Here is a 13,061-nt window from a genome sequence, read left to right as displayed (position 1 = left end):
TATTCCAGTAAGCAAACTGTGATTCTGGACCTTGCCCACCTCCTGGCCAGTGCACCACAGCTTATGGGCCTGGACACCCCTACTTCTCCATCAGTGCCCCCGTTTTGGGCTCCATATTGAAAACACTCACTGAGAAAAGCACACTTTATAAGAAGTCAGGAGAAATTGTGACTTCTGTTGAAAAGGCTATTTTTAACCCTCACTATTATAGTTTTTAAATGTGCTATCTGATTAATTTTATGAGCTTGGATTCTCTCTTCACAGGCTAATTGACCCATTGTAATACTGAAGTTGAATCTTCAAGAGTGTCTGAATGCTTCAATTTTCACTTTATTCTTTCTCAGTTCTTTGGTTTTTTGAACCAAAAAGTAGCCTTGATTGCCAGGGGTTGGAGGTAGATTAACCATTTAGCTAGATTGTGGAAAAATGGAACGAATAGTGCTAAAAGCCAAGCACCACTTCCTTTGATACAAATACCCTATTCTACTTACGTATCTATTAACTTGCTTAGTTTCCAATCAAGACTGGGTAGACAACTTTAGCCAGTCACTAAGGAGCCCAGTGTCTGTCTCATTTACCAAAAAGCAACAGCAGGAATCACTTTCTTCCAAGTGCTTCATGGACATACTTTGGGTTTTATAGGTTTACTCCAGTGGAGGACTGGATCTGCTTTTCTTTTGCAGATGATTTGTTGTGGCCTACAGACCTATGTCCTGTAATCTTGTGGAAAATAAAATTAAATAGGAAGAAGAGGCCATGGAAAATCTATTACAGTGTTCAGACTTTGGCTGAAGGTGGCTGTTTCAGTCATCTACTTTTGGGTAGTCATTTGAGATGCTGAGTGACTCCAGGAAGTGGTGGTTTTTGGGTAATGAAAGACAAATACTTCTGAGGATTGTGAATCCTTTACATTTGAGTAATTTTAATTTTTTCATCTGGAACTAAGTAATGCAAAATTAATTTCATATTTTTATCTCTTCATCATCCTGTGGTATTTAAACACTTTTTAAAAAGTGTGTTATTAATAAGCCTGCTTCTTAGGAGAAATCTTACTGATTTAGAATTTATAAACCAAAAGAAGGGGTGCACAAACACAAAAAGAGTGTAAGAGAGGAATGGTAGAAGTGATCATCCAGACTCAGAAAGGTGGGTAAGTACATCTTCTGTTCCTCATGATGAGGCACTGCCTTTGGTAAATTTGCTGCAAGGCCCTGTTGTGTGGGAGCAGTGTGGACCCAGAAAATAGGAGAGACTTTTGGAATGATTCACAGCATATGAAGGCAGAATTGATAACTCTCCCTGGAAAACAGGATGTAGTCCTAACAATAATAAAAGCTCTTCAAATGCAAAAGTATTTTCTTAGGTGACTTTAGGCTGAAATGAAAGCTATCTTCAGTAGCCCCACATATCTGTATTCTTATTACCTAATTTGTAGCACGTGGTGGAGCAGCCCAGGCAGTGTTGAAGGCTAATCTCAGTATTAATGTGGCATCAGTAATTCACTCTGGAGAGCCAGATCTTCCACTCAGGTTTAATGCATCAATCAGTTCCAGACACAATAAGGTGGCATGCAGAGGTATCTGGACAAAAATAATAATTTCTTTATGAGGCTGTGTTGATTTTTAAAGGTCTTTTCATAGAGATATAATATCAAACAGATCACTGACTCTTGGGTGGTTGTTTTTGTTGATGTTGTTTTGTTGTTAACTTTGAGAATATTTGGGATCTGTTAAATCTCATCTCTGACCAACCGCACAGACAAAAACTCTCTAAAGAGGAAGAGGTAGTAAATATGCATCTGTTATGTTATTGCTTAATTGGTGTCAAGCTATAGGTTCCTGACTCCCTTGTTTTTATGTCAGACTCACACTACACTCTCTGAACTCCTGGTATAGCACGCTCAGGAAGCCTCTTAGCTCTCTCAGGCGGAAAAGCAAGTAACTGAAAGCATCTCTGGAAGTTGGATCTGTTCATCATCACCTGTTATTATCACGTAGACACAGCCTCTTGTAAAGGCTTTGTGTCTGAGAAGTCTGCCTCTAAAGTCACGGTGGCAATTAATAATGCCCACATCTAAATCAAAATTCCTACTGCTGCTCTTGCTGGTAATATAAGATTCTTCCTGTTTCTTTCATAAATTAGTTGATAACTGTCTCTGCTTCTCTGTTGAAAGGATTTTAATTACACAATGCACAGGAGCACAAAGCTTCATCTCCCGGCCAGCAGACAATGGAGGCTTGTGATAAAAGCATATTAAACCTTCATTGAGGTTGTTTACACATTTGTAACGGTGGTTGTGGTCGTCTCTGATAGCAGGGACAATAAATCAAAACCTTAGGATGTTCTTTTCATTAGCCAATGATTTTATAGCCTGCGGTGGCTTTTTAACCATCCATGCATAAAATGGAGTAATATAATTTGTAATTACTGGAAATAACTAGAATAACTAGTGGGTTTTTTTTGTTGTGTGTGTGTGTGTGTGTTTTTTTTTAAGATAAAGTCTCACTGCAACAGCCAGGCTGGAGTGCAATGGCACAATCTTGGTTCACTACAACCTCCACCTTCTGGGTTCAAGGGATTCTCCTGCCTCAGCCTCCTGAGCAGCTGGTATTACAGGCACCCGCCACCATTCCTGGCTACATTTTTGTATTTTTAGTAGAGACAGGGTTTCACCATGTTGTCCAGGCTGGTCTCAAACTCCTGACCTCAGATGATCTGCTCACCTTGGCCTCCCAAACTGCTGGGATAACAGGCATGAGCCACTGCGCCCAGCCAATAACTAGTTTTAATTCCCCCAACAGATATTTAGGGCTTTCATGTGATTCTGAAGATTCATGTAGTGCACTGATAGTCCCCAATTAGTGTGCAACACCCACTGCACGCTGGGAAGTTCCATAGGCTTTTTCCTCAGCCTTTAATTGATTTTTCAGTAAATGGGAAGCTTTCTCTTTTAAAAAGTCTGAATTGAATCTTATTTACAGTAGATTTTTCTAACTCAGAGATATGGACACCATAGTGGCAATGTTGATTTCAACCAGACGACAAAAAGAAAAGCTGCTTGGCTTCCTGGGGAAACAACTGGATAGAAAAAGAGATAGGTCAGTGCCTTCATCTCTGAGAAGAAATGTGGAGAGAAGACTGTCTGGGAAAATGAGAGAGGTCTGTGTGCTCACCTAGCTCTACCATGTACTACTATGCATGAAAGAAATCAAGAAGGCTGTGAAGTTGAGTACCTTTGAAGTACTCAACTGTATTTTCTTTTTGTTTTCTAGCAGGGAGTCACAAATACAATTTTGCATTGCAGAGCCCTAGTTTGATGCCTAAGATATGGATTTAATTTTCAGTAAAATCAAAATGTGACAGTCAAATGTTAGAGAAAATATGGCAGAAAGGAAAAATTTAAAAACTATATCTAGTTTGTAATGCTGAGTCAAGTTGCCTTGAGTGTCCAAAAGTTCCTGGAAATGTTTGTTAAGTTCTTTCATTGAAAAAACTTGAATATTAAAGATAGGCAGTCCTACAATCCCAAGAAGGTGGTTGACAGCACAAATCCCATTCATTCGTGAACATTGGGTTGTACAATCTTTCTCCCTCTTCTAGCTGTATCAGTATCACCACCACATAAGGAAACAGCTGTCAGTTGCTTTGTTTTCCATCAATTGTGGATGTGTTTAAGGCTGACATAGTTTTAATTTATGTGTTTTCTTTCCATAAGAGTCACTAGTGATATATAGGCCACCCAAATTCTAGACGTGACATGGTCAGATAGAACTTTCTTATTATTTCTTTTCGTCAAAGAAATAAGATTAATTCTGCTTTGAATCTTCCTTATGTCATTATTTTACTATTACCATTTTAACATAAAACTTATTAATATATTAATGATAATGTTAAAATATAGCTTTATAAACTAATATATGATGGTCATTAATACTAGTCTATTGCATTTATAATAATATCTCTATTTGCTTAGCACCTGCCAAGTGCCAGGCTTTATATACATTGTTTAAAATCTTCACAGCATCCAAACAAGATGGAAATTATTGCCCCAGGGTTACAGATGCAGAAAAAGAGTGAGGCCCAGAGAGATTTAGCAACTTTTTCAGTGCCACATAGCTAGTAATTAGCACAGCTAATATTCAAATACCATATGGTCTGACTCCAAAACTCAAGTAGTTTCTATCATATCCTACTGCACCTCTTTCTCACACAGTGGACCACGCTCTAGTAAAAGATGTGTTGTACATGGAAAAACACAGTCTGCAACAGCTCATAACAGAGCTTAAAGAGTGGTTGCTATTTTAGTCTCTGTTAATGCTATAAATGTGCCAAATAAGTGTCACCTTCATGTGGGCAAATTTTAACTACCTCATGAACTACATTTACAAGGAGATGCTTAATTTACTACAGTTTGTTTATGAGTGCTCTTGTGTGAGGTTAATCATTTAGGGCAGTTTATTTTTAGTTACACAAGGAGTGGATTAATAAAATACCCACTCAAACAAGAATGTCAAGCCAATTTAGCTTGAAACACAAGGTAGACATAGTGTACTAAGAGGGCCGAGAATAAAACTTTGAACTTAAAGAGTCTTGATTCCTGTTTGTAACCCTGATGCCCGGATCACTGGCTTGTATTTCACGGTATCGATTTTTCAGTAAATGGGAAGCTTTCTCTTTTAAAAAGTGTGAATTGAATCTTATTTACAATAGATTTGCATTCTTCGAAAAAAAAGTTTTTAGCATATTTAGTTTAGGCCAAAAAACTTGGAGTCATCCTTGACACCTTTGGTCTTATACCACATATCTAATCAATCCATCCAAAATCCCTTGATGGTGGCCCTTAAAGATTTATGGAGATCATGAACACTTCTTCCCAGCTCTACAGTTACACCCTGGTCTCAGCCATCATCATTTTTCACCTGGATTTCTTTCCTTTTTTTTTTTTTTTTTTTTTAACACTCCATTACTAAGGCTGGAGTGCAGCGGTATGATCTTGGCTCACTGCAACCTCCACCTCCCGGGTTCAAGACATTCTCGTGCCTCAGCCTCCTAAGCAGCTGTGATCACAGCCACGCACCACCATGCCTGGCTAATTTTTTGCATTTTTAGTAGAGACAGGGTTTCACCATGTTGGCCAGGCTGGTCTCGAACTCTTGGTCTCAAGTGATCTGCCCACCTCAGCTTCCCAAAGTGCTGAGATTACAAAGTGAGCCACCACGTTCAGCCATTTGCCTGGATTTCGGTAATACCCTTTGAACTGGTCTCCTTGCTTCACAGCTTTCTTGGTTACTATAGCGTGGGAAAAAGACAGCTGGATAGTTGAGCCGTAGCCATAAATGCTTTGGCCTAAAAGGGACTCATATCACTTCTACTCATTCTTTTTTTCATTTGACTAGAATAAGTCACATAGCCACACTTACTTTCAAAGGAGCAGGGAATAGTAATCTTCTGTTTATCAGAAATAGAGAACTAGGTAGGGGTAAACAGAAGTAATGATACCACAACTTAGATCTAAGCCACTTGGCGATGAAAGCAAAAAGTGAAAGTTTAAATTGCTCTCTCTGCCTAATAAGATCACACCAGTTCATAAGAGAGAAAAACTTTTACCACATCTTGAATAATAAACAACAGTTGAACAGCTGGTCATGGTGGCTTATGCCTGTAATCCCAGCACTTTGGGAGGCTGAGATGGGCAGATCACTTGAGGCCAGGAGTTCGAGACCAGCCTGGCCAACATGGCAAAATCCAGTCTCTACTAAAAATATAAAAATTAGCCAGGTATGGTGGCTCACGCCTATAGTTCCAGCTACTCAAGAGGCTGAGGTACGAGAATTGCTTGAACCTGAGAGGCAGAGGTTGCAGTGAGCCAAGATTGCACTACTGTACTTCAGCCTGGGAGACAGATCAAGAGCAAGACTCTGCCAAAAACAAACAAACAAACAAAAAACACACAGAAATAATCAACATTATCTAATCCAGCCAACAAACCCTTGCCAAAAACGAAACACTTGTTCAAAAATGAACACTTTCTTATTGTAGGGTATTTTAGAGCATTTTTAAAATTATACTTTAAGTTCTGGAGTACATGTGCAGAATGTGCAGGTTTGTTACATAGGTATACATGTGCCATGGTGGTTTGCTGCACCCGTCAACCCATTAGCTACATTAGATATTTCTCCTAATGCTATCCCTCCCCTAGCTCCCGACTCCCCAACAGGCCCCGGTGTGTGATGTTCCCCTCCCTGTGTCCATATGTTCTCGTTATTCAACTCCCACTTATGAGTGAGAACATGCAGTGTTTGGTTTTCTGTTCTTGGGTAACTCTGCTGAGAATGATGGTTTCCAGCTTCACCCATGTCCCTGCAAAGGATATGAACTCATCCTTTTTTGTAACTGCGCAGTATTCCATGGTGTATATGTGCCACATTTTCTTTATCCAGTCTATCACTGATGGGCATCTGGGTTGGTTCCAAGTCTTTGCTATTGTGAGAAGTGCCACAATAAACATACATGTGCAAGTGTCTTTATAGTAGCATGATTTATAATCCTTTGGGCATATACCCAAGTAATGGGATTGCTGGGTCAAATGGTATTTCTGGTTCTAGATCCTTGAGGAATAGCCACACTGTCACAATTGCTACAAAGAGAATAAAATACTTAGGAATACAACTTATAAGAGATGTGAAGGACCTCTTCAAGGGAAACTACAAACCACTGCTCAAGGAAATAAGAGAGGACACAAACAAATGGAAAAACATTCCATGCTCATGGATAGGAAGAATCAATATTGTGAAAATGAACATACTGCCTGAAGTAACTTACAGATTTAATGGTATCCCCATCAAACTACCTTTGACTTTCTTCACAGTATTAGAAAAAATTACTTTAAATCTCATATGGAACCAAAAAAGAGCCCATGTAGCCAAGACAATCCTAAGCAAAAAGAACAAAGCTGGAGACATCATACTACCTGATTTCAAACTGTACTACAAGGATACAGTAACCAAAACAGCATGGTACTGGTACCAAAACAAATATATAGAACATTTTTTAAAATGGGCTTAGTTAGTTCACTTTACTTTTCTTGTATAAAAACACTATGTCATGGCCACAGCTAGAACTTAGGTCTTCTGTGTGGAAATTCTTGTGTGGTCTTTACTAGATGGTCAGTGAATTCTTCATGGAGAGACTTGGAGACAGTCTCTTTCCAGAGGTCAGGGATCAGATAGCTGTAGGTCTTGGAGATGGCATTAAAGGTGGCCTTGGTAAAGTTGCCTAGGGCAGCAGTGCAGCCCTGATCAAGGTGTAGCAGTCATCAATACTGGCCATCATCAGTAGCTTCTTAGGCAAAGGAGCAGAGATGACCAGCACAGGGCCAAAGTGGTCAGTCACTCCACAAGGAATGATGTGGAGCATACTGATCTTATTCCCCAATAGCCTCTGCATGGGGAAAATGGAGAGCTTGGCCAGGGTGATGGACCCTCAGATGGCAGTGGCTACCTCCCTGAAGCATTTATCACCCAGATGATGTGGCCATTTTATCTGCTCCACTGGCCAGCAAGAGTCTGCTTTTGCAAGGGCATAATCTTTAAATTTTCATCCTTGAGGGATGCCCCCAGGAAAAAGTCAATTATCTCAGCATTTTTATACACAGGGAGAAGAGACAGATCTCTTCCAGGGACTTGATCTTCATGTCCTTGACCAGGAAGCCCAACTTGGTGACTGGGAGCCACTCGCCTCGGTCTTGCTTCTGTGAGCTCTGCAGGCTCCCAGGCCCTCCCACAGTCCTGGTGTCATTTGCCCTTTGGTGTTTTATCAGACAGGCAGCTCTTTAGAGTATTCTTGACCAATGAAGTCAAATGCTTCTTAAGGGCACTATTCAATTATCCAATATATCAAGAATTGTCACACTTTTTCTTTAAAAGTCCATATAGTAAAATAGTTTAGGCTTTGCAGGCTGTATGGTCTCACTAGTGACTATACAACTCTGCCATTATAGTACAAAACAGTCAAACACCATACAATAATTGAGCATGTGTTCTCACACACACACCACACAGACAGACAGACACATACACAAAAATGGTGGTGAGCTTAAACTGGACCATGGGCTGAGCTGTAGTTTGCTGATCTCTGTAATACACCATCCACATAGCAGTGCTTACTCTAAGTAATATCAAGTGATATCAGTATAGACTTTAAAGGGAATGGACAGAAAATTCAGTTATCTCAACAGTTGCCAACTTTTGCCATATAAATTTATTTCTGAAAAAAAGAAGAGCTAATTAGAAACATAAGAAATTATCCAGTTAATGATAAAATATTAAGGTAATTTCCACTAAGCTTGAAGTAAAGAACATAAAAAGAACACCTGACACACATTCATTATTCAGTGATGTTTTGGGAATTCCAGACAATGGAATAAAAAAGCAAAAAATGTGGAATACATATTGGAAAGAAGGAAAGCAAATTATATTTTGTATATGGAGTATGAAACTCTACCTGGAATATCTAAGACAATCAACTGAAAAACTTGTAAAATTAGAAAATCAACAATAAGGTAAACATTAAAAAACAATTGGTTTGCTATATACCACCAATTGCACTTAGAAAATGTAATAGTAAAGATTTTACTAACAATAAGCCAGAAATTTAAAATGCCAAGGAGTAAATTAAGAAACATGTAAAACCTAAATGAAGGGACCACAAAATTTTTCTAAAGCACATAAAATAATACCAAGAATAATGAAGTGGTTGTTGAGTTTCTAGATACAAGATTTAGTAATTTTAAATGTCAATTTTCCTTATATATATTTATTTACGAATTTAATGTAAGCCACTCAAAATTCCTACCAATATTTTGTGGAAGTGAACAATTGATTTTAAATTTCTATGGGAAGATAAAATGTGAAGACAGAATTAAGCAAAATGTGAAAAAGAGGAACACTGAGGGACACTTGCCTTTCCAAATATCAGAATTTCTACAAAGTCACTGTAACTTAAAGTGGTCTGTAGTTTTGAAAAATAAATGATAGATCATTGATACAGAATATGGACTTCACAGGTAAACTCATACAAAAATAAATTTGTAATAAAGATAATAGTTCAACTTGGGAAATGGATAAACTATTTAATAAAGTATCTTGAAACAATCATTTTATTCATATGAAAACAAGCATAAATCTTCATCCTTTCCTCACACCATTCATAAAATAAATTCCAGATGGCCTAACAATCTAAATATATACAAATTTATTAAAGCATTAGAAAATATTTTACAAGTTCAGGCTAGGAATATCTTTCACAGGACACCATATAATCCTGGACCCAAGAAGGAAAATACTGAGATATTTTACCTAAATGCGGTGTATGGATATGTGGGTAGGCGTATGTGTGTAGACACAGTATATACTATGCAGCAATACATATTTTGGACAAAGGCTTAATATCTCCAATATAGAAAAGGCTCCTAAAATTCATTGAAATTAGAAAGTGTATTTTTCCCCAAAAAGTGAACAAAGTCTACATATATTTAATATTTTCTTACATGGCAGGGGGTTTAAAGCGCTTTATTTAATCCTCACAAAATTTTTTTCCAAACATTACTAATCATTATAGAAAGACATGTTATAAATGTTCCTCTATCTGATTGATGAAAATTTTAAAGACTTAGAACACGAAGTGTTAGCAAGGTTTGGGGATAAGATTACCCTCATATACTTAGGGGGAATAAGCACAGAATTTTTGGAGGACAGTTTGGCTGCTTGGTCACTCTTTAAAATGATCATGGCTTTTGATCTAGCAATTCTACTTGTAGAAAATTCTCCTGCACAAATACTTGCATATATGTATTAGAATACGTGCACAAGGATAATTAGAGAAATATTGTTTCTGATAGAAAAAAAAGGAACAAAAATGTTGCAGTGTATTACTGTTAGAAACTAAGAATAAGACAGAGAAATGTGATTACTCTTTTACCTTAAATTGTTTGAAAAAAATTGCCCAAGAGTTGGAAACAGGCAAAAGAGGTTACTGGATATTCTTCCAATGGAGTATAGTTGTCCATGGTGACTCCCCATGAATGATCTGATGCCATAAGGAGGGTACAACTTTTACATTAATTGGCAGAAGTTTTAGAAAACAGATATTAATGCAAATGATTCCTGTTCATGGGAATGCAAATGAATTACTCCATATTAATACAATTGACTTGGGCCCTGTAGAAAATGATAATCTCAAATATAAAATTTAATTGCTTCATGGAATATTAAGCAGTTTTACATTTATTAACAAATTCTATTTCACAATCCTGACTGCATATATATGTAATGTCTGTTCTTCAAGTTGTCCTTTGAACTTGTTATTTAACCATTATTTAACATATTATTGACTCCCTCATTAGTTTATGAACTTAAAACAATCTTTGATGTGATTATTTTATATTTGCATGAAAGTCAAGATTGTACTTTTGTGAAAATTATAGATCAGTGCAATATTAAAGCAGTTAACTTTTATGAGACAAGAAGTTCTTTATTGCATGGTCTTTGCTATGGCTTTAACCATTTTTTCTTATTTAAAATCAAAATGGATTTTATTATGCCCTGGACAAGAATTAGATTCTATTTAGTGATACTGTTGAACTCTAGGTTGGGATAATCATGAGGCTTATCAGTTATACATGAAAACAAGAAACGTTTTCTGGAGGTTCTGTGTCATCTTATCTCAAGATCCTTCAACACAGATCTAAGACAAAATTTATGCTAAAAGAGAAGGGGACTATGGACACCAAAAAAACTGAGGCATTCTAGTGAACTTATTTTAAAAAACAAAACCAAACAAACCTCAGCTTCTGTGAAAATTAACATATTGAGAATGGAAATATTTTTTAATTTTTAAAATTCTTACATTTTTTCCCCTTTACCAAGGTAAAACACATCATCAGTATTAAATTTCAACAAAACAGACTCTTGCCCTTTTCTGTACATTTGGCCACATGTGGGTTATCAACATTGGTATTTGTTGAGGCAGAAGTGAAGGCACAATAGTATAGACTTTGTCATGCAGCCAATTCATTCTTCTTGCCACATAAGCAATGCCTCAGGGAGAGAAAAAAAATTAAGGTGCTTAAGGAAAAAAAAAAAAAAAAAAAACACAAGCAAAAAGAACGACAAAGGAAAAACAGAAGAGAACTCAATCTGTACAGCTCAGTGAAGTACCACTTGCTTTTTCCCTTCATACAATCAGTTAATCACCCTATAAAATGCTGAAATCATCAGAGCCTGAGCTGAAACAGTGAGTTCAATTTTTTTCTCTCCTTTAAATATCTCTTTTTCAGTTATACAGTATTTTATGAAAAATTGATGTCTTGGTAGTCAACATGATGAATGTTGGGACATGCAGGGAACAGTTTAAGGAGTTTGTTTTAACAGTTATGCATTTAAATTGTTCCATTATAGTGGACATGTTTCTACTGCCAACAAAAAATCAGTTCTTAAAGATCCAGTTCTCCTAGAATTTTTTTTTTTACTGCTTTCAGTCATTTTGATAGCAATCCTGATGAATTCATGAATTAAAATTATTTCATCCAAATGCTAGATTTCAAGGTGGCAGTTCATCGTTTCCTTTTCTTATATTGCAGGGACTTAACACATAATACTAAAGACATTTTGAGTTGAAAAATATGATATATTCTCTAAGGAAAACCTTTAGATATCTAGGTGCAGTGGGGCATTTGCCTGAAAGCAATTAAGTTATACAATGTATATCTGTATAAAAACCATTCCTGTAACTCAGTGTACTTTTGTTTCAGTCTAGTTCTTAGATCAAGGTCCTAGCCTCAGAACCTGTTCATAATAGCAGTGTAAGAATTTATTGAATCAATGAGCACAGAGAAAACATTATGCATTATTCTATTCCATCAGTGGGAGAACAAAGTTAAATTATCTTTTTATTTCTCTTTGCCCTTCTTTGCCTACTTACCCCCAAATCATGAATTTATACAATAACATAGCTGGATCTTAACAACCATTAAAGTCAATTTCTATAATTTACAGATGGAGCATCTGAGGCTTGGAGTTTTGAAGGGGCTTACCCATGTCTACACAGCAAGTTAATGGCATAAAAGCCAGATGCAAATCCACGCCTTCCAGCTGTAAATCCAATGACCCTCATTATGTCAGACTGTCTTTTGGGTTGGGTATGTTTCCATAACATCAGCAAAGGGTAGAGCGAGACTCTGGCAACCTGTCCAGGTCTTTGGCTTTTTTCTTTCTGGAGGGAAAAGAGAAAGGTCCTAAAAGACCTTTTGGTGTTTGTTTTTTTTCTTTAACTGCCCACATCTTTGGAAGCACCTCAGAGCTGGCAAATGTCCCCTTAGTTGACTGTCATCAGCTTTACCTATTTCATTCATACAAGCAGAGTCATTTCTGAGCTTTCCACAAAGCAGTGCTACTGTCAACACAATCAGACCAGAGTTCAAGGTACTGTTCTATGATGACATGTAAACATGGCTGAGATTTAAGAAAATGTCCTTGCCAGCACTCTTCTTAAGGAGTTCTACCACGCCATGATGAAGGTTCTGGTAGGTCAGGGGTTGTCACGGACGGGTTTTAATTTAGGAAATGAAATATTCAATTGACTCTTTTGTAAAAGTAACCTTAGAAAAGTAACTATGGCAGTAGCTTGTTAGCATGAAAGTAAGACTGGATTCAGGGGAAACAGTTAGGAGGCAGTAGCTATAATCCTGGTGGTCTTTGCAGGTGATTTGATCTCAGAGGTCATAGAATTGCAGAAAAGTGAAAGGACTTGAGAGGTATTTTATGATAGAATAGTCAGGACTTGGTAATTCATTGAATCTGATGGAGAGGAGGGTGAGAGATTAGAAGACTCAAAAATGATTCCCAGGTTTCTGGCTTGGTTGACTGGGTGGGTACATGTCCCATTCATAAGAATGAGAAGTCTGGAGAAAGGACAGGTTTGGAGGGGAATATGTTGAGTTTTTGTTCATGTTGAGTTTGAATACCTTAGGACACTCAAGTAGAAACGTCCTGTAGACAGTCAGA

At 37.3% G+C, this 13,061-nt stretch overlaps 1 protein-coding gene across 3 annotated transcripts in view; it reads left to right on the top strand.

Moving 5' to 3' along the window:
- The window catches only part of LOC111550120 (schwannomin-interacting protein 1), a 633,181-nt gene that overhangs the window by 110,041 nt on the left and 510,079 nt on the right, over positions 1 to 13,061 (top strand). The window lies entirely within an intron of this gene.

The sequence above is a fragment of the Piliocolobus tephrosceles genome, chromosome 2, assembly GCF_002776525.5.
Source record: "Piliocolobus tephrosceles isolate RC106 chromosome 2, ASM277652v3, whole genome shotgun sequence".
NCBI lineage: Eukaryota > Metazoa > Chordata > Mammalia > Primates > Cercopithecidae > Piliocolobus > Piliocolobus tephrosceles.
The sequence above is the reverse complement of the archived record's forward strand: the minus strand, read 5'-3'. Positions and strand labels throughout refer to the sequence as shown.